The sequence below is a fragment of the Mustela erminea genome, chromosome 7 (genome assembly GCF_009829155.1).
Source record: "Mustela erminea isolate mMusErm1 chromosome 7, mMusErm1.Pri, whole genome shotgun sequence".
NCBI classification, from domain to species: domain Eukaryota; kingdom Metazoa; phylum Chordata; class Mammalia; order Carnivora; family Mustelidae; genus Mustela; species Mustela erminea.
The window spans coordinates 65,701,505-65,727,775 of record NC_045620.1 but is presented as its reverse complement, the minus strand read 5'-3'; the positions used below and the strand labels follow the sequence as shown (position 1 = coordinate 65,727,775).

Genomic DNA, 26,271 nt, shown 5'->3' with positions numbered 1-26,271 from the left:
CTAGCAACAGCAGCATCCCAAAATAAACGCAGCAGCCTGCCTCTTCCAGCCATTTTTCCACAAAGCCCCATCATAAGGGAGGGACATAATAAAGATTTTGTGGCAGTTAAATCATGTGGTCCAAGAGCAACTCAGCTTCATGAGAGCCCGACTCGATTCAGGGATAAGTCTCATCTGGAAGAATGGATGGAATGCATGGCCTTTAAATAACCCCCATGAACTTTATTTCTCTCAACTGAGCTTTTGATAAAACTCGGGCAGCGGGAGGCAGCTGCTGGTTGTAACCGCTGACAAGGGTCTGGCAGGCAGACTCTGGCGCTGGGCGAGGATGGGGCGGTCGGGTCCTGGCACCTGCAGAAGAATCATTGATAGATTCAGCCACTCGAAGACTCCCCCAGAGGCCCGGAACACGCACAGCTTTCCCATTTTGCTCTGGCCCAACGTGGAACTGGACTGAGAGGCTGGTGGAAAGAAGGGCAGGATTCAGAGCCTGCAGGGATGCGCACCAGCCCTGAGCCCTGCCTCGCTGGGAGTTATGATTAAGGACAAGGATAGCTTTGCATGATCGTGGGTCCAGGCACGAAGTCATACCCCAGTTCATCGTCACAGCTGAGCTCCTGGGGAGATACTATGACTGTGCTCATTTTACAGATGAAAAAACTGAAGCCCAGAGAGCTTCTCGAGGAAGAATGGAAGCTCTGATGCCCACTCAGGTCTGTCCGGTTCCAGAGCTCACGGGTTTTGTAACCACTACACCGTGAGCCCCTGCACACAGGATGAGGGATGAAACCTGTGGGAAAAGTGAAATGGCGATTAATTTGTGGCATGAGAGCACAGGAAACCCATGACTCTCAGAATGCGATTTTGGAGAAAGCCGGAAGCCTATAGCAACGTGCTGAATTTAAGGCTGTAGGGCTTCTCGAAGCCCTCTCAAGTCCATGGGCTGCTGGGTTGTAAACATCAGCTGTACCCAAGTTCCTGTACAAGTCGGGGGCAGGGGAGGCAGAGGTGTTGCAGGGAAGGGCCCAGATTAAACAAAGCCTGCCACAACCAAGCTCAAGGCACCCCCCCCACCGCCGCCCCGCAAAGCCACTGGGGATCCCACCCACAAGGCAGTGAGCGAGCAGTGCAGAGCCCAGCAGTGTGGGAGCCCAGGGCTAGACTGCTTGGGGCCCAGGATCCCTGCTGGACACAGCTCTCTGTGTATCCTGTCACATCCAGGGAAGTCAGCAGGTGGGAACATCCAGGAAAAAATAGAACCCGTGAAGCTGTCTTCCCAGCAGGTAGGTCTGTGAGCTCAGGGAGGGAAAGCCCCATCTCCTTCCACTGGACACACTGACCTTCTTTAGAAGGTCTCTTTAGACTGGAGTCAGGAGTGTCTAGACCACAGGAAAGCTTTTCCCATCAGTGAGCAACATGCTGACAAGCAGGGCTTCGGCTCAGCCCCGTGAAATCTGATGACTCAGGAGGACGTGCTGTCTCTCCACAGGCTTGTTTGCTGGGCGCTGGCACTGGGCCCTCTCCGGGCCAGGTGTGAGGGTAGGGAGAGAAGCCAGGCCCAGGCCTTACCCTCAAAGGGTGTAGAGTCTAGAAGAGGGCACGGATGTGGAAACACCTCAGTGTGTCTTCATGAGAAAACTGAAAAAAGGAAGGAAGTGAGGTAAGGAGGGATAAGCATACAAAATAGATCAAGAAGCTAACCACTTCTCCCCCTGCCCCTGCTCACGGTCACCACCTTTGTCTCTCGTTTAGCCCAGATTATTGCAGCAGGGTCCTCAACACTGCAGGCCTGCTCCTACTACAGGGGGTTGGGACTTGCTGCTCCCGTTGCCCTCGGACAGGTGTCCTTATGATTCAGCATCTTTGCGTCTCTGTCCAAATGTCCCTTCTCAGGGAGGCTTCCCTCTCGTCAAGGCCGCCCAGTTACAGTTCACAAGGTTCCTCTCTCTGCCAGCCCACAAATGCTGTGGTAGGTGCAGTCCAGGTGGTTTCTCTCACAAACTCCTCACAGAGTGCTCTCCTGAGGCCTTCAGGACAGGTTTCCCGTTGGCCTCGGCTAGAGACAGTTTTCATAGCCCTTAACCTTGCTAATGGTCAGCCAGTGCCCTGGAATCAATCCTGCTTCCTTCAACTTACTTACCTGGAGCTGGTCCGCGTGGGAAATTCCAGCAGAGCCTGGGTGCACCGTGCCCCCTTGACTGAGCTTAGCCCTGACCTACTGTAGAAGGCCTGGGTAACTGGTCACCAAACTCATGTCCTCCTCTTCCTGGGCACCGAGCTGGACTACACTTCCACCTCCTTCGTCATCAAGGGTGGCCAACGGAGTGTGAGCCGAAGCCATGCGTCTCTCCTGTGGGCTGAGGACATGAAGAAACACATGTGCCTCGTCTACCTCTCTTTCCCCTGCTGCCGCGATCACGTGGCCTAGGAGATGGCGGAGTCCTGGGGACAGAAGGAGCTGGAGTGCCCCGATCTCCCCTTAGAGGCAGGCTTCCTGCCAGTCAGAGTACCCACCTTGGACTTCATGTGAGTAAAGACTAAACCTTGTGACCAGCCTGCGTGTTGGAGTTTGGCTCCTCTATGAATTTAGTGTTTAACGGCCTGTCTCTCTAGGGACTGTGGGCCTGCCCTCATGCCAGCGCTCCCTCATCCCCTTTCCCCCAACCCCCCTTTTCCCACCTGAACTTTCTCCTCTCTTCCTGCCCCATCCCAGGCTTCCAGGGATGACAGCTGCTGATGAGTGCACGCTTTCTGCTCCGGAGATCTGTGTGCTGCTATGGAAAGCAGCCTGGCAATGCAGGAAGGCTCTTCCCATGACCTTTCTGGAAGCCTGGATCCAACAGTGTGTGACTTTGGGTGAGACTCCAGCCTTACCGAGATTCAGTTTCCCCATCCTTAAAATGGGAACAGTAGCCTCTGGCCAGGCCACCTCACAGAGGGAAAGGCGGGAAGCCCCAACCTACAGAAGCGGCTACGCTGAGCGGGTCTCTTCGTACATTACCTCACGTTTAGTACTGAGGTGGGGAAACTGAGGCACACAGAGGTTTCAAAGTAACCTGCTTAAGTTCACCCAATTAGGTAAGTAGTTGCCTCCACTCCTGACTTGGTCCTCCCCATCTTCTCTCCCTTGTGAGTGGCACCACCACCCACCCAGGAGCTCAAATCCGAGAACTCAGGTTATGGCTGACTCCTTGCTTGCCCACATCTCCCAAAGCCCAGTTACTTTACCCCTCGCCTCCCCAGACAGCTGCCCAATCCAGCCCTTCCTTCCATGTCTGTAGCCACCAGTCTGGTCCAAGACCTCTGCACACCTCTCCGGGACTTCTGCGTTAACCCCCTCAGCGGTCTCACCCTCCACAAGCATCTTCTAGAAATGCAAATCTGACCATGCCAAATCCCAGGTTAAGAGAGATCAGTGGCTTCCTACTGCTCCTGTGACAAAACCTTGCTGTGGTCCAGCCAGCAGGAGAGAGCCAGCCTCATCTTGGATGCCATCTGCCCACCCGTCTCCTCTCCATTCCAGGCAGGGCAGAATTCTCCTTGGTCCCTGAACGCTCACCAACTCCCTCCTTGGTGGGAGCGGCCTTTGCATATGCTGTTCCTTCTGTGTGCGATACTTTTCCTTCCCCACTTCACCTAGTGTAGTCTTGATCACCCTTCATGTCTCAGGTCCAGCGTCACTTCTTTGAAAACTTGTCCCTGACCTCCTTGACGAGATTACATCCCCTTACAGCCCTCAACACCGTTACTAATCTCTGTCTATTTGAGCTGTTATTTGGTGAACATGCGTCTCCTTTCCATGACTTTCTTAAGCTCTGTGAGGACAGGAACGGCGACCATTTTGCTCACCATTGAAGCCAGTGCCTGCACCATGTCTGACCCATAGCAGAACTTCTGTATTGGCCGAGTGAGGCAATCCATGAAAGTGGAACTTGAAATCCAAGTGCGCCTGGCTCCTCCCTCACCAACGTTGTGAGGAATTGTATTCGTCTGCTCAGCCCACCATGGCAAGAGACCGCAGACTGGGTGGCTTAACCAACAGGAATGTATTCTGTCATTGTTCTAGAGGCTGAAAGGCCCAAGTTAAGGTGCTGGCAGATGTGGCTTCCAGTGAGACCTGTCTCCTCAGCTTGCAAACACACATTCTTGCTGGGCCCTCATGTAGCCTTCTCTGTGTGCACCCAAGGAGAGAGAGGGAGAAATCTGTTGTCCTTTCTTATAAAGGCACCAGGAGGGGCATCCAGGTGGTTTAGTTGTTAGGCATCTGCCTTCGGCTCAAGTCATGATCGCAGGATTCTGGGATCCGACCCCACATCCAGCTCCCTGCTCAGCGGAAAGCCTGCTTCTCCCTCTCCCACTCCGTTTGCTTGTGTTCCCTCTCTTTTGCTGTGTCTCTGTCAAATAAATAAATAAATACTCTTTAAAAAAAAAAAAAAAAACACCAGTACTGTTAGAGAAGGCCCACCCTTGTGACCCCATTTAATCTTTACTCCTTCAAGGCCCCATCTCAAATACAGTCCCATGGTCAGTTAAGTCTTCAATTTAGGGGGACACAATTCAATTCATAACATTCTGCCATCTTGCTCCCCAAATTCACATCGTTCTCCCGTGCAAAATATATTCACTCTGCAATGCCTGGGTGGCTCAGTTGCTGGGCGTCTGCCTTCGGCTCAAGTCATGATCCCAGGGTCCGGGGATCAAGTCCAGCATCAGGCTTCCTGCTCAGCGGGGAGTTTGCTTCTCCCTCTGCCTGCTGCTCCCCCTGCTTGTGCTCTCTCTCTCTCTCTGACAAATAAAAAATAAATAAAATCTTTAAAAAAAATACACCATTCAACAGCCCCAAAGTCGACCCATCCATCATCAAGTCAGAAGTCTCCCTAAACGTCATCTAAATCAGGGTTGGGTGAGGCTGGAGGTATGATTCATCCCAAAGCAGAATTCTTCTCTAGCTTCGAACCTGTGAGACCAGACATGTTCCGTGCTTCTGGATCACAATGGTGGGACAGGCAAAAGACAGACATTCCCACCCAAAAGGGAGAATTGAGAAGAAGGAAGGGTACTAAGCAAGTCCGAAACCACAAGGCAAATTCTATTTGATCTTAAGGCTCCAGGTCAAACTTGTTTAGTTTAGTGCTCTGCCCTCTGTGCCCCTTGGGGCAGCAGCATTACCTCTGAGGCCCTCAGCAGTGACCCTGCCCCCTCCGCTCTGGGCGGGCCTCCTGGCCCCCTCACTCTGAGGAGGGGCCCCTCACCCTGAAGCCAAGAGATAGTGGCATCCCCTGGACCTATGGTAGGAGTGACAGCTCTTATGATCTCTAAATAGCTTTCATGGTCACTTTTCCCTCTTCTGGAAGGACAACCATGTTCGAGATTGGATCCTCTAGTGCTCTGTCCTGTAGATCCAGAAATCTGAGCGGCTTCCTTCATTCCATTTCCTCTGGCCCCTTCTGTCCCCACAGGCTGTGCCTTGCTGCCATAGTCCCAATCCTATTCCTGGCTTCAGCAGAGGCAGCTGATTAATTCGTGGGTCATCTTTACAGAATGATCATCCAGCCAAATCTTTGGTGTTTCTCCAGAACACACTTTCTCATGTTTTGCAATATGGATAGGCTGAGGATTTTCCAAATCTTCAAGTTCTGGTTTCCTTTTGCTGAAAATATTCTTTCAATTCCTCCCCCTCGCCCCCCATCCCCATCTCTCACATTTTATTATCAGTGGTAAGGAAGGATCAGGCCGCCCTTCTAACACTTTGCTTAGAAAAAAAATGCTCTGGGTGACACTCACAAGATCTGCCTTCCGCAAAACCCTGGAACACAAGTCAGCCAAATCCTTTGCTACTTTATAACAAGGATTGCCTTTCCTTCTGCTTCCAAGAGCACCTTGGGCATTTCCACCTGAGATCTTACCAGAAGCATCTCTACTAGTCATACTCCATCAACATGCTAGTTACCACAATGCTATATTCTCTGCAGTTTTTCCCCTTCCGAAGCCCTCGTCAGAATGGACTTTGATGTCCATATTCCTGCCAAATGTCCCCTCAAGGTGATTAGGATTTTTCAAGCACAGGTCTCAAAACTCTTTCAGCCTTTCCTTATCACCCAGTTCTAACATTGTGTCCACATTTTTAGCTATTTGTTATAGCAACACCTGTTCTTGCTATTGCACTTTCCACGATTCTCAAAAACAACAACAGCAACAACAAAACAAAACAAAAAAACAAACCCAATAGGATCTATCTAACTATATCTACCCCTAAAGAAATATATTATAAGGAATCAACTTACAGAGAGACTAGCAAGTCTAGAACCTGCAGAGCTGCTGTCCTTGTTCAAGTCTGAAGGCCCAGCAAGCTGGCGTAGAAGCAAGCATCATATGATGCTAAGAGCATTCATAATTTCATCACTTTTCATGCATATTTTTTCCAAATGCATTTTATAGGAAAATATTGCTAATTTTGTATGTTTGTGGGAGGATGTTTTATTACATTCCTTGACATACTAATGTTGTCAAAAAACAGTTTTGGAAATGCTGGCCTGGTGACTCCCAGTAGGGAGGCCCACAGACACAGGTAGGGGGCTTATGGTGGATTGGAGACAGCATGTGCCAGAGGGCGAGAAGACCCAGGTTTTCTGTGGGACCATCTGTTTCGCATCTGTGGCCATGAGTGATGGGAGGAAAGGGTTCAGGGAGCATCATTCCTGTAGCACTCAAATATGGGCTGGAACGCCACCTGTCAGGTGACTCCAGCATGTCCTACTGGGTCGCCCTGTGCCCTCAGTACACCTGGCACCAGAGGGGGTCACATGTTTCACACACCGAACAACACCCATTCCATTACATGTGACCTCACTTCAGAATGACTGAAACATTAGGTGGCAGTTCTCGAGAGCTCGAAAGTTCCATTGCAGAGGCTGGTCTCCGAAGCAGTGAGTGAGAGAGGCTCCCAGCACCCACCAGAGCGAGTGGGGCCACTGGCTAGCAGACTGAACTTGCTCAGGTTGGTTGCAGCTTCAGGGCTTCTAGAAAATTCCAGTGTATTCAGCTGGAAGGAAGCCCAGGAATCTGTAATCTTAACTTCCACCATGGGTCACGGGGTGCTGGTCCCTCACCCGATTTAGAGTTGCCCTATGGTTATTTCTGAAAAGTCCCCATGGGGTGGGAACAGGAGAGATCCGCCAACCCCAAGATGGGGCCCTTGCTGGTTTCTATTGCAGGGAGGACACAGGTGGCCGGCAGCCAGAAGTTCAAGTGGCCTCACACACCACATGGACTTTTTATTTTCAGATGTTCGAGATATATATATATTTCTCTTGCAAGTTCAGAGACAACTTGCCTCTACAGGTTTCCTTCTCAGAACAATCCCCAGAGATTAAATCTGTTTTGAGTTGTATTTTGAGAAAAAGAGGAAATTGGATCCTGGCTTTTGGTGGGAGGAGGGGTGAGGGGAGGAGAAGGGAAGTTCAGAAAGAAGGCAAAAGGCACAGATTTCCAGAAAGTTCCTCATGCTTCCCCCTCCCTCACCCCTGCCTTTTTTCCTTAAGCACTCTTATCCTATCTAAGACAAAGCCCGGCTCTGGCTTAGACACACCCTCCTCCTTCCCAACCTCCCTCAAAGGTGCCCACAGCTCTCAGAACTAGGGCCCGGCAGAGAAAGCCACACAGAGAAAGACAAACACTGCATGGTCTCACTTATAGGTAGAATCTGAAGAAAAACAAACAAAACAAAACCAGAACTCATAGAAACATGGGAGAGATTGTTCTTACCACAAGAAAAAAAAATATGCAGCTATGTAAGGTAATGAATATCAACTAGCCCTATTGTCATAGCCATTCTCCAATCTCTCCAGATTTCAAATCATTGGGTGCACCTTAAACTTAAACACAGCGTGAAGCTAATACAATTATATCTCACTCAAACTGGAGAAAAATAAAAATAATAAAAGCGTCGATTCACAGGGAGTTCAAGATTAATTCTAGAATCAAATATCTGGAATGTAGATATTCTGGATTAGCTCAGCCTTATGTTTTAACAATCAGTCTAACTGGGGCTAGCATTGATATCTTCTGAGAAGGCCTCATTTATGAATTCCAAACTGTCCTCATGATAATGTCCTAATTCCTATGACAATACTCTTATCAAGTTGCTTATGTACCTTCACATCTGCGTTTGTGTTTGTATTGGGTGAGTCCTTCCCACACTTAAAAAGAAAGAACGAACCAGGGCTTCCAGCTCAGCAGTTCCCAGCTCCGCCTGCAGCCCTCCCCTCGGACCTTCTGCCCAGAACCCAGGCCCTAGGCCCCAGGGCCCCTGGTCTGACCACACACTCCACACTATCGGAGAAGGACATCAGAGGGTAATGTTTAACCTAAGAGCTAAGAGGTGGTTCAGGCCGTGTGGGTGGGACCACACTTGGCGGGAGGTGTCCTCCCAAGGGGTCCCAAGGCAGACACAGCCCACCCAGGCACTGACCCATAGCCCATCATGTTTCTACCTGTTTTCTCCCCAGTTCTGACGCTGGTGTCTCTACAGACGTTCCTTTTGCTCCTCAGCACCTCAGTCTTCTGACCTGTAAATGGGCATAATAACAGCAGCTACCTGAAGGGTGGCTTTGAGGGTTGAATGAGGTGGTGTCAGCAAGGCACGGAGCACACAGTCCCTGGGGGGTAGTTAGCACGCACTCAGTGCTGGCGATCGAGGCTGTTGCTGCCACCACCACCATCATGGCTATCACCCTTGGGGGTGACAGCTCTCCCGAACCCAGTTGTCGGGTAATCGGTTGCATTAGCCAGATGGGAAGAAACAAAAATCTTTGAGAATGCTTTCAGGGCAGTCGTTGGGTGTTTTTTTAGCCACCGGTGGAAGCACAGTTGGGAGAAGTTTTCGCAGAACTGCCTGGGACATCTGGGGCTCAGGATGAGCACCCACATACAACAGGGCCGGGGGTGCAGCTGGAATTGGCTGTGTCCCCTCTGCCTTGAGCCAGTGAGCCTGATTCGCGCTCAGCTGGGTGTGTGTGTGGCCTGCAGTGTGTACGCTGGGCGGGGCTGCTGAGTGCAACGTTTTCATGGTGGAAAGTCCTGAAGGGCTGCTGTCTGGCAGAGGTTTCAAGTTAGTTTTGGTTCCTGCTTGTTGTCCTCAAAGACCAAGCCTTTTCCTGACAGGTTTGGATCCTTGTGAGGCGGATCTGTGAGCTCTGGGGAGACACTTGCTCAGGGGCCCCTTTCTCCCCACTCACCAGATGCCCAGAGGCCCTGTGGGATGAAGGGGGCTGGAAGGGATGACTTGGCCCACCCCCCCTTGTGGACCCCTGTCCCAGGGAATCAGACTCGGGCTGCTCCTGTGAAGGAACTCTTCATGAGAGGAAAGCTGCCACCCCTCAAAGGCCAAGGGCCATGGGTCACCTAAGCCCACCCAGGGAGGGTACAGAGAAGGACCCCGAAGAGCTTCTAGAGAGGCCTGCCTCGGGGTAACCAGTCTTGGGACATTCTTAACCCCAACCAAAGTTGGGGGCACCTTTCATAGCCTCCACCTCTGCATGGGGGCCTGGATAACAGCTGTTCCCAGCTGAAGGCTCCTGCATGCCCCCCACCCAGGCAGTCCCCAGGCGATATGGAGCAGCTTTGATGAAGCCTATCAAAGCATTCTTGTGCTTACAGCTGTTTCCTGGGAGGGCAATTAAAGCCACAATACCACCCCCCCAATCTGTTTAAGGGGCTGATGGCTGGTACTCCACCCTCAGCCCTGAGGGAGGTCTCTTGCCGGGCGGGGGGGGGGGGGGGGGGGGGGGCGGGGGGGTGCTGCAGGGAAGGACTTGTGCAGAGCCAGAGGCAGTTGAGAACCTCTGATCATTAGGACTGGAAGGGAACACTCATCCGCATTTTATAGATAACTAACCTGAGACCAAGCTACCCCTTGCTCCCAAAGGGTTTCCCCACACAGCACCCACTTCCCCATGGGTCCTCTAGACAGGCTCCAGCTCCTCCTCCTCTGGCTAAGATCAGCCTCCTCTTACAGAAGGCTTGACCAAGCAGTAGGGAAGCTCAGGGGACTGAAAAGGCCACATGGAGGGGAGGCTGTTCTTAAATGCCAGCTCTGTCCCCTTCCCCTACTGCCATTACCCACTTTGTGGCCACTATTTTAATACCTAGTCTGTGAATTCATTTAAATCAGGGTTCCTCAACCTCAACACTATTGACATTTTAGGCTGGCTATTTCTTTGCCACGGGGCTGTCACGGGGCTGTCGTGGGGCTGTGTTGTAGGTTGGTTTGCAGGATCCCTGGTCTCTACCCACCAGACACACCAGTGGCACCCTCCTCTAGTCATGACAACCAGAATTATCTCCAGACATTGCCAAATGTTTCCTGGGGGCAAAACCATGCCTGGCGGAGAACCACTGGTTCATGTGGGCTTCAAGGAGCAGGTATGATCTTGTCAGCGGTACAGGGAAAGAGGTGACATAAGTATTCCCTCCTGTGGCCTGGAGCACCTGTGGGGCAGATAGAACAGCAAATGTACCCAGGACAAAGTGGATTGTACACAAGGTTGACATCAGTGGGGCGGGGGAATTGAAGCTGGGATCCATCCAGGAAGGCTTCCTGGAGGAGGAATGCCATCTTGACCTCATATAGGCAGTCTGGGAAGATCACAGTTTGAGAGAAAAGTCTTAAAAACAGTGAGCAGAATCCAGGGTGGGGAGTGGGGGAGAATTTCCAGGGAGAGGTGGCCACAGCCTGTTGGATCTCAATCTGGGGGATGTTATGGAGGGCTGCCTTCCTCCAGAGCGGGCCCTCAAGGACCAAGCAGGGAAGATGCTGGCAAGGAAGGGGCAGGGGCAGATGTGGGAAACAGTGGCATGTCTGTTCTGGAAGGCCAGTGAGGGGGTTGCTTCTCCGTGAATCGGCAGCACCCATCACAGAATCAGGCAAAGGAGATGCTGAGACAAGGAAGCTGCTGCTGGGGAGATAAGGCCTGGTAAGAAGGCGGGCAGCCGTGGGCTCTGCAGTGCTGGGAGGACTGTGTCTGGATGGTGAGGCTGCTGCTGAGGGGTCCAGCCCAAGTGCAAGTAGGGGACCAGCGCCCCTCTTTGTTTCTCAGCGTCCACCCTCCACTCAAGTCTCCCCAGAGGGTCCATGGTTGGAGGTAGCGGGCGGTGGGAGGGAGCCTTAATCAAGGGCTAGCGGCGGGGCTTTGAACACACCATTTCCGACTCGCTGCCGAACTGCCGACCTTTCTCTCCTGAAGAGATTTCGGTGATTTAATGGGAGAAGAATGGTGAATTCACTGGCCTAGGAAGCTCCCTTCTCAGACAGAGGCGCTGGCTCCCCACCACCAGCCTGGGCTTCCTGAGCCATGGGTGCATGTTGACCCTCAGCCTGAGCTCCCTGAGGACAGAGGCCAGGCAATCCGGGTGGTCACCTTAGGGAAAAGCCCAAGGGTGGGGCTGGTGCTGCCCACAGGGAGCTTCTGGGATGACTCGCCAGCAGGGGGCACTGTGGACTCAGGCACAGGTGTAGGACCGCTGGAAAGGTGCAGGCCGGACCTACCTCCCTCACTCCTGTTGTGTCCCAGTACCCTACCACCTAAATACCTCAGCCAGGCTTGCCTGCCTTGAGCACAGCAGGATCTCCAGCTCCTCACATCTTCCCAGGCTGACCCCATTCTTCTCCCTTCCTCCAGATGACGAAGAAGAAGGAATTATTGTGCCCATTTTGCAGATGAGGAAGCTGAGCCATACAGAGGCAAGAAAGACAGGAAGGGACGGGGGCAGGGCTTGGTACAGATGACCCGCTGTACCAGCCTGCCGGTTCAGCACAGCATTCCCTGTGTGGCTGGGGGCACATTTCCGGGGCCTTGTTAAACAAGCCACGGCACCTGATGTATGGGACGTGAACGGAGCAGGCCACGCTGAGAAAGGGCTGACAATAGTCTGACACTGAGCACTGCAGCCCCGTGTGGACAGCACTGGGCAGTGGCCGGGGGATGGGGGTGGGAGGAAGGGACTGTCCTGGGAGGATTGTCCTGGGAGGAACCGTGGGGAAAAGGGACCAGGCAACCTTGCCCAAGACCTTGTCAAGGTGGGGAGAGCAGACAGCCAGAAAGGGGATGAGCAGAGGCATGTGAATAAGGGCAGAGGGAACAAAGGGGCTGAGCTGAAGGAGAACTCTAGGGAAGGGATGGGAGGGCTGAGTTGTCAGCACTTTTTCCCTTGTCCTGCTAATTAGTAACAACAGTGGAAACCATCTGTACCATTTGCTACACGGTTATGGTGTGCCAGGCTCTGGGCCAAGCAATGACTGACTCAGTGACCCATCCTGAGAAGCAGGTAATGGTATTAACCCATTCGACAGATAAGGGAAGGAAAGTTCAGAGATAAATAACTGTCTGAAGTCCCCAGTGCGAAAGGGGCAGAACCAGATACCACCCAGGCCTGCCTGCACGTGTACTCTTGGTGGAATCAGGGTCCAGGAAGAGAGAGGATAAAGATGAGTCTGTGGTTGGGGAGCACTGCAGGGTGGTGCACACTCACTATGCAATGAACAGAGTAGAGCTGGGCACTGGGGAAGGAGCAACCCACATGTACATGTGCAGTCTGGGAGGCTTTCTGGAGGTGGAGGTTACTCTCTAGGCTGAAAAGGAAGCGAGGGGCATTATCAGCAGCTTGAGCAAACCTAACTAAGCAAGCACTTCCCAAAATCCATACGTCTGTCCTGTCGGTCCATATCCCGCAGTGCGGGGGCCTGAAGCCAGGAAGACTGGCAGGAGCCACGGTGGAGGGAAGGGTTCCACTGCATCAGCAGAGCCCCCTGCCTCGTGGCATTCATGGGGAGGATGGCCCAGGAGGTGTGACTGATTCTACTGCCTGTTCTTAAGGAAAGAGATGAGTATCTAAACTAGTACAAAAACGGGGCAGAAGAGGGGAGAGGAAAAACTCAAGATACCAAAGTGTTAGAATCCACCAGATGAGAGACCTAATCAGATGTGGTGGACAGAAGGCAGCGGTCAAGGATGACTCAGCCTCCGGCTTGCGTGATGAGGAGTCTTACCGTGAGCTACGATTTAGCACCCAAGCGGAGAGAGGGCTACTGAGAAAGACAAGTTGTCTAGCATAAATGAGTCTGAGATATGTATGGATATGTAAGTGGAAGTGAGCTTCGGGTTCAGGATTAAAGAGGGTACAAGCTCACGCTACAGCCAGAATCAGGCCGTACTCTCCAACTGAGGAAAGCAGTCTCAGTAGACTAGAATCTGAGCTCACACTGTGGCCTAGGAGGGAAGGACTACTGCAGAACACCCAATAGACTGCACTGAGGATTCTGTATTCTCAAACTTAAAAAAGGATCCGGGGGTCTTAGGTGACTACAGGCTAAGTTCAGCAGTGGTACCCATCACTCTCAAGGTGTGCAATTCCCTGACAGCATGAATAAGAACTCAACTCAGGGCTTAAAGGGAAGCTAAAAGATTTGAGAGCAGATGGAGTCAACCGATTTAATGTTCTTAAATTATTGAGGTGTGGCCTCTTCTCTGAAACTCTTCCTGACTCCCTTTTCCCTTCTCTGCAGGACTTCCACCCCCACCCACCTCTTGGCTGGCTAGTGAACACTGCTAAGCACTTTCACATTTATTATCTCATTGAGTCCTCAATGGTTTCCTCCATTTGACAGGTGGGGAAAGGTCCAAAGAAACTGGGGTGCGTAGGGCTGAGCCTGGGCTTGCTCCTCCGTGCCTCCCTCTGGGCTCACCCCTTCTTACTTGGAACAGCCAGTGCTTGGGTGTGGAACAGCCAGGTCAACTAATGGCCTTGTGTCCACGAGGATGAGTCGGGGAGAGCCAGCCATGGCCCAGGTATGCTATCTGCTCTCAGGATCCGCTCAGCAGCAGCTGGGGGTAAGAGGAATGACCTCAGTGGTAGGTTTTGGGGTTTTCTGTTTGTTTTTCCTTTTTCCTTCTAAGAACGTTCATTTTGGTCACCCAGCTAGCATAAGAGAGACTGGTGTTGAGCAACCTCCCCCTCCCCCTGCCCTGGCCTCAGGCAGTGACATTTGGGGACTATCTCCTGGGGCCACAGAGGATGCTGCTTGGGCAGTTCAAAGGGCTGGCTCTTCTCCCTGCCTGGCCCCACCCACTTCCCCACACGGCCTCCCTCCCTGCCAAGCTCGGGCAGCCTCCCATCAAGGACTGAGGTCCTGCCCCTGAGGCCTGAGCAGAGAGACTCCTGCACCTCCCTGCCTAACCCTTCTCACCCCTGGACTATCCACCTCAGATGGTGGGGAGGGGCCGGCGGGTGGCCAGACCCAACCCTTCCTTTTCAGCACCCCCTGGCCAGCGGAGACCAGGCTGAGGCTGACACAAAACAGCCTGTGTCTCTGGTCCTCCCTGCTAGGACTCTGCCGACTCCAAGGCTCCTTCCGTGTGCCACTGAGCACAGGGAGGCCCTGAGAAGGGTGACAGAGAAGGGAGGCCAGAGAGAATACTAGGCGGGGATAGAGGAGGAGGAAGAGGAAGAGGAAGACAGGCTTCTGCTCCCAGGAGGCAGCCCCCCTGGGTGGGGTTGGGGCAGCAGCAAGGAGCCAAGGTTTCCAAGGGAGCTGGGTCCCAGGACAGAGGGTCTGGACAGGGAGGCAGGAAGAAGGCCAACAGGGCAACCTAGTGGAGCCCTGGAGAGCCTGGGAACCCAAAGACCCATCATGGAGGCTCGGAGGCAGAGAGCCCTGCAGGAGACAGAACTTAGAAACACATGCCTGAGCCAGCAGAGGGCTGGACTGGGGGACCACACCCCAAGGATACAGACTCGAGAGAGTATTTCCTAAGAGGTAAACTGAGGCCCCTGTCCAGCGAATCAAGAAACTAGGACAAGCACCTTGAGGCTAATAGCCACGTGACTGAGGGTCCCGATTTACCCGCTCTTGTAGCTTCTGGCAAGAGACCTTCACCGCCTTCCCTTCCAGAATGTGCCAGCCCGCGGGCTGCAGTGCCGAGAAGGAGACAGGACGGTGGTGATGTCAACCAGGGAATTAAGTAAGCATCGGGGCCGATAACATCACCCCAAAAGGTTTGCTGTGGGCAAGGTGACTCATCAAGGACAGGCCCCACAATCACAGGGTGATTGTTGTTGTGCCCAGTCTGTACCACTGGGGAGGAAGAAGGCGGCCGGGACAGGCTCTTCACCGAGTCCTCTGCTCAATGGAGAAGTCTCAGAACACAATGTCCTCCGCCTTCGGAGTTCACTGCTGGCTCAGGAAACAGCCCGCTCTCCCTCCCTCCCGCTGTTGTGATCATCTCTGTCCGCAGCCTTTGGTGTGTGCTTGTGGGGTGTGTCACGGTGATTTCCCCACCCGTGTCCCCCTGGGTCCTCCAGGTACTAGAGATTGCTAACAGCAGAACAATCGCTCCCGCACTACCCGCACCCCCCCAACTATCTGTGGAGACAATGCCACCGGATGGCAAACTGCTAACCGCGACCACGTGGCGTCCTCATGCTGGGTACAGCCTGTTCCTCCTGCGGCAGGCACCTGTAGAGCTGCCTCGACTCATCACTCCCTCACCCCCTTGGGTCTGCTGAGGGGGCCAAAACTCTTGTGTTCTTCCCACCCCCAGGGTCGTCATGTATTGTTGTCCAAGTTGAGAACTGCACAACTGGGGAGGGGGTTCTCCCCACTTTACAGAGTGTGTGCCAAACCTCGTATCCGTACATGCTGGCCTGCCCCTTCTCTTCTCTAAATTACTTCTCACTCCCTTCTTGCATCTAGAATTACGTATCTAGGTTGCCTTTAATAAGTTCATCTTTGCACCAAACTTTCCCCCACAAAACAGAAGCATCTTTCTTAGCCACCTGACTCCGTTCATTCATTCACTTCTCACAAAAATTGTTGAGTTTGCGCCAGGTACTACTGTCCCATGCATGGGAACAAGACAGACCCTCCCCGAGCTCAAAGAGCTCACATTCTAATTGGGGGAGGGGTGAGAGAACAAGAAATAAATAATGTGATTCATAAAACTGCAAGGGACAGTAAGTGCCATGAAGAAAAATGAAGCCAGGCCAGTAGGTAAAGGATGATAGAAACTTCCTTCATCTAGGACTGTCTGGAAAGACTTCTCTAAGGAGTTGGCCTCTGAGTGGAGATCTGGAGGCAGTGAAGGAAGAAGCTTTCCTGGCAGAGCCCCTCCCACCAGGCATCCAATGCCAAAAGAAAGTTCCCCAATCCTGCCTGGTTCTGCCAGCAGCCTGGGGCACTGCCTAGGGCACTCACTTCCCAATGCTGGGTGTCCACTTCCTCCTTGACAAACAAGAGACCTAGCTGCACTGGCCTTCCAAGGGCTCCTCCAGCATGAAGTCTGTCACCTGTAGGCATAGGGAACTTCATGACAGGAGCCTGCCTTGGAAGGCCAGCTGGGTCACCTACAAGCTGTGTGACCTCAGGCAGGTTACTTGGCCTCTCTGACCTGTTTTCCTTATCCATAAAATATTCACTTCAGGGTATTGTGAAGGATTAAATGAGCTTGTGGAGATGAAACCCCCTTGTATACAGTAGGTGCTTAATAGATATCTTCCAGGGCCACACTTGAGAGATGTGAGGCAGTGTTGGGGAGTAAAGAGGTGCTGTTGACGGGGTTGCCCTTCATTAAATGAGACTGGAGAAGGCAATGCGGACCTGAAGACACGAGGCTACCCAACTGTGCAGAGAATACCTGTGGGAGCCCCCAGGCTGGGACCCTACCTCACAGATCTAGGGCCTGAGTGGGGGATGGGTGGGGGCGGCAGGCAGGGTCTTGGACTCCCCACCAATGTCAGTCAGCAGGGGAGGCGGCGGGGCGGGGAGCTGTGGTATGGTGCAGGCCCTTGAACTGTCAACTTCCTCTGGGGCCCAGGGTGTACTCAGCCAGTCCTCTCTTCCTTCCTCCTTCAGTCAAGCTCTGTTTGGGGTGAGCACCAACCCTAAGGCTTCAGTCATCAGGACCCCCTGGTCAGTTCCCAGGACTCCCAGTTCCTTCCAGCCCCCACTCAGCAAGAACTCCTTCTCATGAGGCCTGCCGTGAGTCGGGGTTCCTGGACACCTCTGGGAGCCCGGCAAAAGCAGGACCTGCCAGCCAGGGGAGGTAGCTGTGACTGGCTGCCAGGGCCATGCACTCTGCATCCATGACCTCCCCTGACATTCAACCCCTGGTGTAGGAGTTTTATCCCCTCTCCTGCTTGAGGAGCCTAAGGCCCTGGGAAGCTGGAGCCGTGGGGGCTCAGAGAGCAAGTTGACAGGCATTCCTATTGCGGGAGATAGCCTGAGGGGCGCCCTCCAAGGCCAGGGGGCTTAGAGAACGGGGGAGGCCGCTGGGGGCGATAAGCCTGAGGGTGGGAGATTGGGGAATTGCTGTCCTCCGGGTGGCTGCAGGCTGAGGTGTGAGCCCCTTTCCCAGGCCCAGCTGCTGCCTGGCCCTCTAGCGTCTCCAACAAGCTCCTGGTGGGTCTGAAAGCCACTGGCTCGGTCTGGGGCGCCAGCCCTGGGTCACAAGCCCCAACCCAGGCCATTTCTCAGGCCCTCCTGGCTCCAAGTTAGGAAACCATCAGAGCACAGCTCACATCTGATGACTTCCCTGCACAACAGGTGCTGGGCTAAGCACTTTGCATATATGAACCTACTTCATCTTTACAACAGCTCTGCCAGGGAGGAAATTGGGGCCCAGAGAGCTGAAGTGACTTGCTTAAGGTCTTACAGAGCTAACATTCAACCCAGGAGGCCTGGTTCTGGAGGCCACACTCATCTCCCCCTCCCAGTGGGGATTCCTGGAGCAGCAAAGGTGCAGGTGCACAGAGGGTGGGAGGTTGGGGGGTGGTGGGGAGAGGGTGCTGGACCTGGCAGGCGCTGGGGGACCATGGCAGTCTAGCCACTGTGGGTGCTATGGAGCCCAAGAGCAACACCCCACAAAGTGCTTAATGCAGGCCCCTGCTCCAGGGATGTGGTTTTGACAGGAGAAGCCAAAAGAGGTTCTTTTCTTTCCCCAAAAGAAAGAACTGGCGAATGTGGCTGTGTAGCCAGGCTGGGTGGGCACAAAGCATTAAAGGTAGCAGCTCCCATGTGGGGGAGGGAGCTCTCAGCCTCTTCCTCTGACCCCTCTCCCCAGCTGCAACAGGGCCGGGTGCAAGGTCTGGTGCTGAGACCTAAGAGCAGCCTGTCTGCTGGGCCACCTGGCCGTCCCCTGTGTGTGTGTCCCCGCGTGTGCATGGGTGTGGAGGAAGGGGAGGACAAGGGGCCTCTGCGTGTGCTTGTTTGCAGGGGAACCTGTCCCCCACCCCCACCTGCCTCTGCAACCGCAGAAAACAGGACACTGTCTCTAATCTGCACCTCTGGGGCCTCAAAACCGCAGCCACGTCAGCGGGTGGTAGGTGGTGGGGCCACAGAGGCCGGCTGTGCAATTGTATGCCAATACTCATGTCCGGGGCCAGCATGGGCGGGGGCGGGGGGGCTCCTTGGCCCAGTGGCCTCCCCTGTCCCAGGAAGGTGGATGGGGTAGAGGGAGCTGGATCTTCCCCACTGGGCAGGCACAGAGTCCAGCCCTCTGACCATAGGCCCGGGGGGAGGAGCAGCTACTTCTCCCACAGGTTCTTTTTGCTCTCAGCAGCCATGCCACCAACCACAGCAAGTGTCTGTGGAGCACCTCAGATGGCCCCACATGGTTCCAGGCACTTGGGAAATAATGGGGAATACCACAGAGATCCCTGCCCTCCCAGGGCCAACATTCTCAGAGGGCACACTCAGTAGACAGCATAGACTCTGTTGTGTGCAAGCAGGTGATGGGTGTGATGAGACCTCGAGGAGGCAGAGCAGGGCCAGGAGATGGTCAGGAGGGTGCTAGGACGTGGGGATGGGTGGGTGGTGCCTGCTCCCAGGCCACAGTATGAGATTGGGTGGACCGGGTAGGCCCCATTGGCAAGATGATAGGTTGACAAACGCTTGGAGAGGGAAAAGCCAAGCAGGTCTGGGGAAGAACATTCCAGACAGAAGAAAGGACTAGAATAAAGACCCCGAGGCTGGAGTGTGCCTGGGCCAGGGCCAGGGAAAGGAAGGCTGACCTGGAGGATGGAAGTGCCCCCATGCCTCTAGGCACCTCCTCACCTTGCTCCAGGCAAGGGTCCAATTTCCAGTGAGTTAAAGGAAAGGATCATCTGGTACCTGAAGGAGAGGCCAAAGGGCTCTCAGAGGAACCAATGTCTGGGGAAGAAGGGATCAGAAAAGGAAAAGGGCTTAGACCAGAAGGAGCGTAGGAATGCCCTGAGGCTGGAGCTATGGAGGAGGCCTGAGGACCCTGGGGTTCCTAAAGGGAGAGTGGGAGCAGAAGAGGCCAACTTGCCCTGGGGCCCACAGGCCTCCCTAAGTGGGGACAAGTCTTTGGGGTCCCAAGGCTCCAACCAGTGGCCCCTGCGAGAGCACTGAAAGAATGTAGTGCGGACTTCCAGCTTCCCACCAGGAGGGTCAGTGGGCCACCCTCAGGGCAGAAGGAAGCCTGAGGGTGTAACCACTCTGCCCCACCTGCCTCGGCCAGCTGGAGGCCACCAGGCCCGCTGGCCAGACCCTTCGGAGGTCAGTGTCCCTCCCTCCATTAAAGAAACCCGAAGGGGAGGTGGAGGGAGGGGCCCAGTGATCTGGCGGAGAACAGCTGAAGGTTGACTAAGGCAGGGGTACGCACACAGGCGCACCCTGCCCCGAAGTCTAGGAAATGGATTCCCCTCTAAAACAGGCGGACCTTCAGCAAAGGACTAGAGCCTGGAGCGCTCCTGCGGGGCAGTGGGAGGCTGGCAATCAGTGAGGGGAGGAGGTGGGCATGGCCTGTGTGTTTTAGGATGGGAGCAAAACTGAATGGGTGGAGGGGAGAGAGAACACCTCCATGTGCACATGTGTGTGTTTGCACACACACCTGTGCACCTCATATGCTCACACACACTCAGGCCCCGCAGCCCCCACTCACGTAGGTTCTGAGAGCCAGGGACACGCACACAGCCAAAGTAACACTCAGACACCAAGGACATTCACGATCACGTAAGGCATGTGAGCATGACAAGAGTCTCACACAAACTCACACTCTCTCATAGACACGGATTGGTTCCCCTGGGCACCGGAAGTACATGGGCCCTTTGGAAAGGGGGGGGGGGTGCAGGATGAAGATGTGTCTAAGAGACATAAAGAGAACACAGAACGGAAGGTGGCAGTGGGTCACAAATGGAGATCAAGGGACAATTAAGAAGACCCAGAGAGAGGCACCTGGGTGGCTCAGTTGGTTAAGAGCTCCATTCTTGATTTTAGCTCAGGTCATGATCTCCTGGTCAGTAGATTGAGACCCGTGGCCGTGCTCTGCACTGGACCCTGCTTAAGATTCTCTCTCTCGGGATGCCTGGGTGGCTCAGTGGATTAAAGCCTCTGCCTTCGGCTCAGGTCGTGATCCGAGGGTCCTGGGATCTAGCCCCGCATCGGGCTCTCTGCTCAGCAGGGAGTCTGCTTCCCCCCTCTCTCTCTGCCTGCCTCTCTGCCTACCTGTGATCTCTGTCTGTCAAATAAATAAATAAAATCTTAAAAAAAAAAAAAAAAAAGATTCTCTCTCTCTGTCTCCTTCTGCCCCTCCCACCTCTCCCTCTGCCCCTTCCCACCTCTCGAGTCCTAGCCTGAGCTCTTTTTCTCTTTAAAAAAAAGACAACCCAGAGAAGGCATGTCATAGATGCACCCACAGGCAGACCACACATATCCCATTACTAGTCAGCCTCAGACAGATCCCACAGCCTCCCTGCCTGCCCAGGGACCCCAGTTAGCAGCTCTATGACATTGTGCAAGTCACTCAGAAGATTTCCTCTTCTATAAAATGAGAGTTCAATAATACCTGCTTTCCATACTAGATTGATTTACTGAGAGTTGATAGGTAAATCCCGCCTGCTGACCTTCAGGAAACCATCCAGAATCCGGCCCCTTCACCCACCTGTACCACGACTGCCCTGGCCAGGCCACCATCCCACTGGCCTCCATCCCCCTTCCTTGTTCCCCACTGCAACCAACCGCTGCCCTCTCCTCCAAACCTGCCCCTGTGTTTTTATCTCCTCCCTAGTACAAGGCAGAATCTTCCCAATGGCCCATTAGGAGCTACCCGCACTCTCCTGAGGCTCTCAGCTCCAGGCACCCGGGGCGCCCCGACTATTCCTCAAACACCCCCATCATCCCCTCTTAGAGCCTTGGTGCCGGCCCCTCCCTCTGCCTGGAATATTCTTATGGCTCCGCCTTCAGGATTGACTTGGAGGATTTGGCCACACAGCACAGCCCCTCCGTAACATAGTCTATCCCCTTCTCCAGCTTTTTTCTTCTTAGAATCTCTCACCATCCGAATGCCACCGACTTAACGGTAACTCTTGCCAGTCTCTCTAATCAAAATGTAAACTCTGTGGTGACAGGGGCTTTCGTCTGTTGTATTCTCTGCACCTAGGGCAGTACCTGGGTCATAGGACTCCAGAGATAACTGGATGAATGAATGAATGGATGGATGGATGGATGGATGGATGGATGGATGGATGGAAAGGGATAGTGAATAGGTAAGCATTTATAAGGCAAGATTAAAGGGGAGCAGCCAATCCTGAATGTGCTGTCCTCCCTGTTCTGAGAATTGCAACCACGATGTTCCTTTATTCTCAAATGACCCTGGGAAGTAAATAGAATTATTCCTGTGTTATAGATGAGAAGTCTGAGGAGGAGAAAGGTTTTGACCTATGGCTGTTGAATATTGCCCTCAAGGATGGCCACCAACAGTTTCTCTCATCGCTGTATCAAATATTCCCTTTAAGACCTGGAGTCTGGGGGGGCCTGGGGGGCAGGCTCAGTCAGTGGAGCTTGGGACTCTGGATCTCAGGGCTGTGATCTGTTTGTTAAACAACAACAACAACAACAACAAAAACCAGACCTAGGGGTCTGTTTCCCTCCCTCACCCCCTTGACTCTGAACTGACCTTGTGACAATGCTTTGGCCAATAGAATGTGACCAAAGTGATGCTGCGTGGGTTTTGACCCAAGTCTACCCTAACTTAAGAGACCTGTCCCCTGGGTCAGCTACATCTGCAGAATCCAGAGAAAATGAAAACGTGGTGCTCCTTGTTGATAAAGTTTAAAAAAAAAAGGTCATTAAAAATACTAAAATAGAAAGCTCTCCTTTCTTCCATAGTGTCTCCCTCAAATCATCATGGTATTCTTAAATTTTTTTATTTAAATTCAATTTAATTAACATGTAGTGTATTATTAGTTTCAGAGGTAGAGGTCAGTGATTCATCAGTCTCATAGAACACTCAGTGCTTGTTACATCACGTGCCCTCCTTAATGCCCATCACCCTGTTAGCCCATCCCCCCACACCCTCCCAACATCATGGAATTTTTTATTTGCTACTTAATGTTGTTCTAAGAAAAAAAAATTTTAATTTACATATTAGCATGAATTTTAATGTTCAGCTTTACATTATTGTCAGTTTCAAATGCAAATGTAAGAGCATTTAGCTCATATGTGGAATCACGAATATTATGCAATTCATAGTCCATGGCTCATATGCATATATGTACTTGGTTGTTACCAGATCTCTGGAAACACTGCACAAAATACTGCATAAAACTAACTCAGCTTTAATTCTTTTTTTTTTTAATGTCTTTATTTTATTTGCATTTATTTTATGTTCAACTTATTCTCAGTCATAAGCCTTTGTCTCTTCAGTTTCTTTTGGGATAGCTTTTTCTTCTGTGCAGTCTCCTCTCCTGCTTTGGGAGAAATCTGGTCCTGCATTTATTTACAGAGCAGCACACACTGTTTCTGTAAGTGACATCTTTCATACACAAGATGACTTTTCACAAATGCATATCCAGGATGGCCTGGGCAGTTTCTTGAATGTTCTTGATTTGAGAGATCTGACTCTCCCCAATTATGTGATTTTGTGGAGTTTTCTGGGTCAAGCCAATAGGGGACCATTTTCAGAGATCACTGCAGGCTCCTTATGGGAAGGGCTTCTCTTCGTGGCATGTACACATGCCACCAACATCTTCTACCTTCAACTAGCTGATGAGTGAGGAAGAACTGAAAGGAAAAGGGAAAGAGTCCACATAGGGACCGGGAAGCAGAGAACAGGGCAGACACATGAATTGTACAGGTCTCCTTCACTTGTGTGTATGCTGCATTGTCCCATCTGACTTCACTTCCAAAACACACACTATGTGGAGAACAAATGAGCTGTCCCACCAAGCCCAGCCCAAATTTTAGAACTATGAGCAAATAAACAGGTACTGTTTTAAGCCACTGAGTTTTTTGCGGTGGCTTGTTACACAGCCGCCGTTGACCGATACAATGGTTGCAATCATGCCATTAGTGTGATTCGGGACTGTGGTTGAACCCACATCAGTCTGCTTCTCAAGTGCATATTCCTCTGTGTCCCACCCAGGCTTCCTTACAAATGTTTCATAATATAACTCCTATTTTTCTCCTTGGAGAGTTTAGGGTTGAGGTGGGGGGGACAAAGGTTACTTAACTGCAACAAATCAAAATTATTATTAGAGCTTGGAAGAAGCCACATCTGGACTCGATATGGGGAACAGGGAACTGGTGGGTGGGTCAGGACTGAGAACAGACCTAGCCTCTGTCCAGGGTGAGCCTGGGCCCAGTGGGGTGCTTGGACATCTGTTTTCCATCCTGATTCAGTAAATAAAACTGCTTTCCTCTGCTGACCCTACAGGAAATGGGAGTCAGAAGTTCAGCTGGCCAGGAGTGGACCTCTCCTCTGATAGAAGCCCTCCCACATGCCTGGACAAGATGCAGAATGCAGGGCCTATGCAATTCATGTTGCAGAGAAAGAAAGACATTCTAGGATCTCCTGTGGTCAAGAAATCAGACTTTCCTCATTTAACCAATGGCTGTTGTCCCTGACATCAGCTATAACCATATTGTATTATTATTTCAGGTGTTTATTCTTTTGATCCCATGGTTCATGTACTAGTAAAGATGTTTTTGGTGGCCAGAAACAGAAATTTTATTCAGTTGGCTTAGACAATAAGGAAAGTGTATTATCTCACAGAACAAAAAGTCCAGAGGAAGGGTAACTTCAGCAGAGCTGCAGCTCAACATCATCATCAAGGACTCAGGCTATTTCCTCTTTTCCTTCCCCTCTGCCATTCTCAGCATATTGCCTTGTCCTTGGCTAGCTCTCCTCATGGTCACAAGATGGCTGCCACTACCCCAGACATCACATTGTCACACAATGTCCATAACGGTAAAACAAATTAAGACAAACAAACAAAAAAACAAGCCAAACTCAGGATACACCTCACCCTGTGTCCCCTTTTAAGACTCAGGAAAAATTTTCCCTGAAGCTCCTAAGAGAGTGGTCCCTCACTGCTCACTGGCCAGAATTGAGCCACATCTCATGCCTGAATCTAACCCAAGAAAGGGGGGTAGTTCCACTATTAGTGCCACAGTACTAACCCTGAGTCCAGAAGGAGATGGACAAACACCCAGAACAAACCTGAGCTCAGGGTGTACTGGGGGTGGGGGGTAGGGTAGGGAGGCGACGGGGCAGCCGGGAGGCAACCACAACCAAGCCTGAGTGCTGCAGCTCATTTTTTTGGATCTGAATTTTTTTTCCTGGTTGGGGAGGAGGGGAGGATTGGTGTTTACGAACTGAACCAGGCCCCCCAGATTCTATTACTTGTCCAAACTCCCTCACAAAGTACTTACAAGGAGTATATGTTACTTAAAGTACATGCCGGAAACATATAAAAACTCAGGGACAGAGACAGAGGCATCGGTCCCTCATCTGAGCATCTGTTTAGTTTCTTAAGAGCCTCATTGTTAGAGTTAGGCCCAGGTGTAAATTCTGGCTCTGTCCCCTTCTGTTTTTCTGATCTCGTACCAATTAATTCATCTTTCTCTATACGTACAATGAGGATAACAATATCCACCCCCAGACTGTTTTATTAACCAATACACTGTGTGACATATCCAAGCAGGTCAAAAAATATCGTGGGTGGATGGAACTGTATGACCCAGCTCAGCTCTCTCCTCCTACAAAGGCATTCCCACCCTCCTTGAGCTCATCTCCCTCCTCCCGGCCCCTTTCTCAGGCTCCAGGCTCTCTGCTCTCACAGCCCTAAGGCCCCTCACCCACAGCACTTCCTGCCTGGACTGTCCCACCTGATACCTAGACAGGGTGTCCCATCCACATTCCTGATCAGGAAACCGGATTCCTCCATGGCTGCCTATCTCCACGGAATCACGGCCCAAGTCCCGATGTGTCCACACTCCAGGTTTCAGCACCTTTCCATTCCCATGAGACTGACTTATCCGTATTTACTGGTCAGGGCTCCTGCTTGCGAGCAATGGAAAGCGCAGGGACTCCTCAAGCCTGCTGCAGAGCCAAGTGCAGAACTCGGGATGGGGGGGGCTGGACTGCAGCCAGAACCTCAGCCCAAATCACAGCTCCAGGCCAGAGCAGGGAGGACCACAAGGGCACTAGCTCTGTGGCTCCACTGCCCCCTGAAAACTCTTCCTGCTGCCTCTGCCACCCCCAATTCTGTCAGATACATCGCATCACTGATGCTTTGCATCATCTGCTTGAGAGTCAGAGTTCATGGGAGGTGTATCTGATTGGCTGAACCTGGTCACATGGCTGCAGTGCAGCCGCAAAGGAGGCTGGGAGGGTGAGCTCTGGTTTCTGGACCCAGAGGACGGCTCTGCCTCCCGTGCTGGGCTCCCAAGGTACGGGTTGCTCCATACAGATGCCGGAGAGCCACAAAAAGGGGAAAGGTGCACTCTGCTGAGTGAGAGCATTTGCTCCGGAGGGTTAGGGCCTGGGGTTGCCTATCATATGCTGGCTTCCAGAGTTGGGAGCGGCTGTGCTCTCAGCTGGGCTCCAGGGAAAGTCTCTGGTGATCTGACTCACCTGGAATCAAGGAGCATTAGCCCTGGTCCACACCTTGGGATCCCTGCAAAAGAAAGCGAAGGACTAGCAGAAGATCGCCCATTTCTTATTTTGCCAAGTAAGAATCTCAGAAGCAAGTAACAGCCCACTCTCTTCTATCACCATCATTAAGAGGGGGCAGCCTAAGCACCAGTAAAAGCAAAACCACAGGGGAGAGCCTGATTTTAGAGGTAAGCACAGTCCTCAAAACTAAATACATGTTGGCTTTAAGAAAAACTCGTCCAGGGGCATCTGGGTGGCTCAATGGGTTAAACCTCTGCCTTTGGCTCAGGTCATGATCTCAGGGTCCTGGGATCAAGCCCTG

The 26,271-nt window shown here is 52.4% G+C and overlaps 1 long non-coding RNA gene across 3 annotated transcripts; it reads right to left on the bottom strand.

The window, feature by feature from the left end:
• Nucleotides 1-202: 202 nt before the first annotated feature.
• LOC116595498 lies at nucleotides 203-4,320 on the bottom strand. Of its 3 annotated transcripts, XR_004287714.1 has the most exons (5): nucleotides 3,850-4,320; nucleotides 2,141-2,357; nucleotides 1,341-1,638; nucleotides 592-790; nucleotides 203-351 (listed from the first exon to the last, which is right to left on the bottom strand). It is a non-coding gene; the product is annotated as an uncharacterized LOC116595498 (long non-coding RNA). The 3 variants fall into 3 exon arrangements; XR_004287712.1 differs by having other exon boundaries at nucleotides 1,341-2,357; XR_004287713.1 differs by lacking the exon at nucleotides 3,850-4,320 and having other exon boundaries at nucleotides 1,341-2,646.
• Between the last annotated feature and the right edge of the window lie 21,951 nt (nucleotides 4,321-26,271).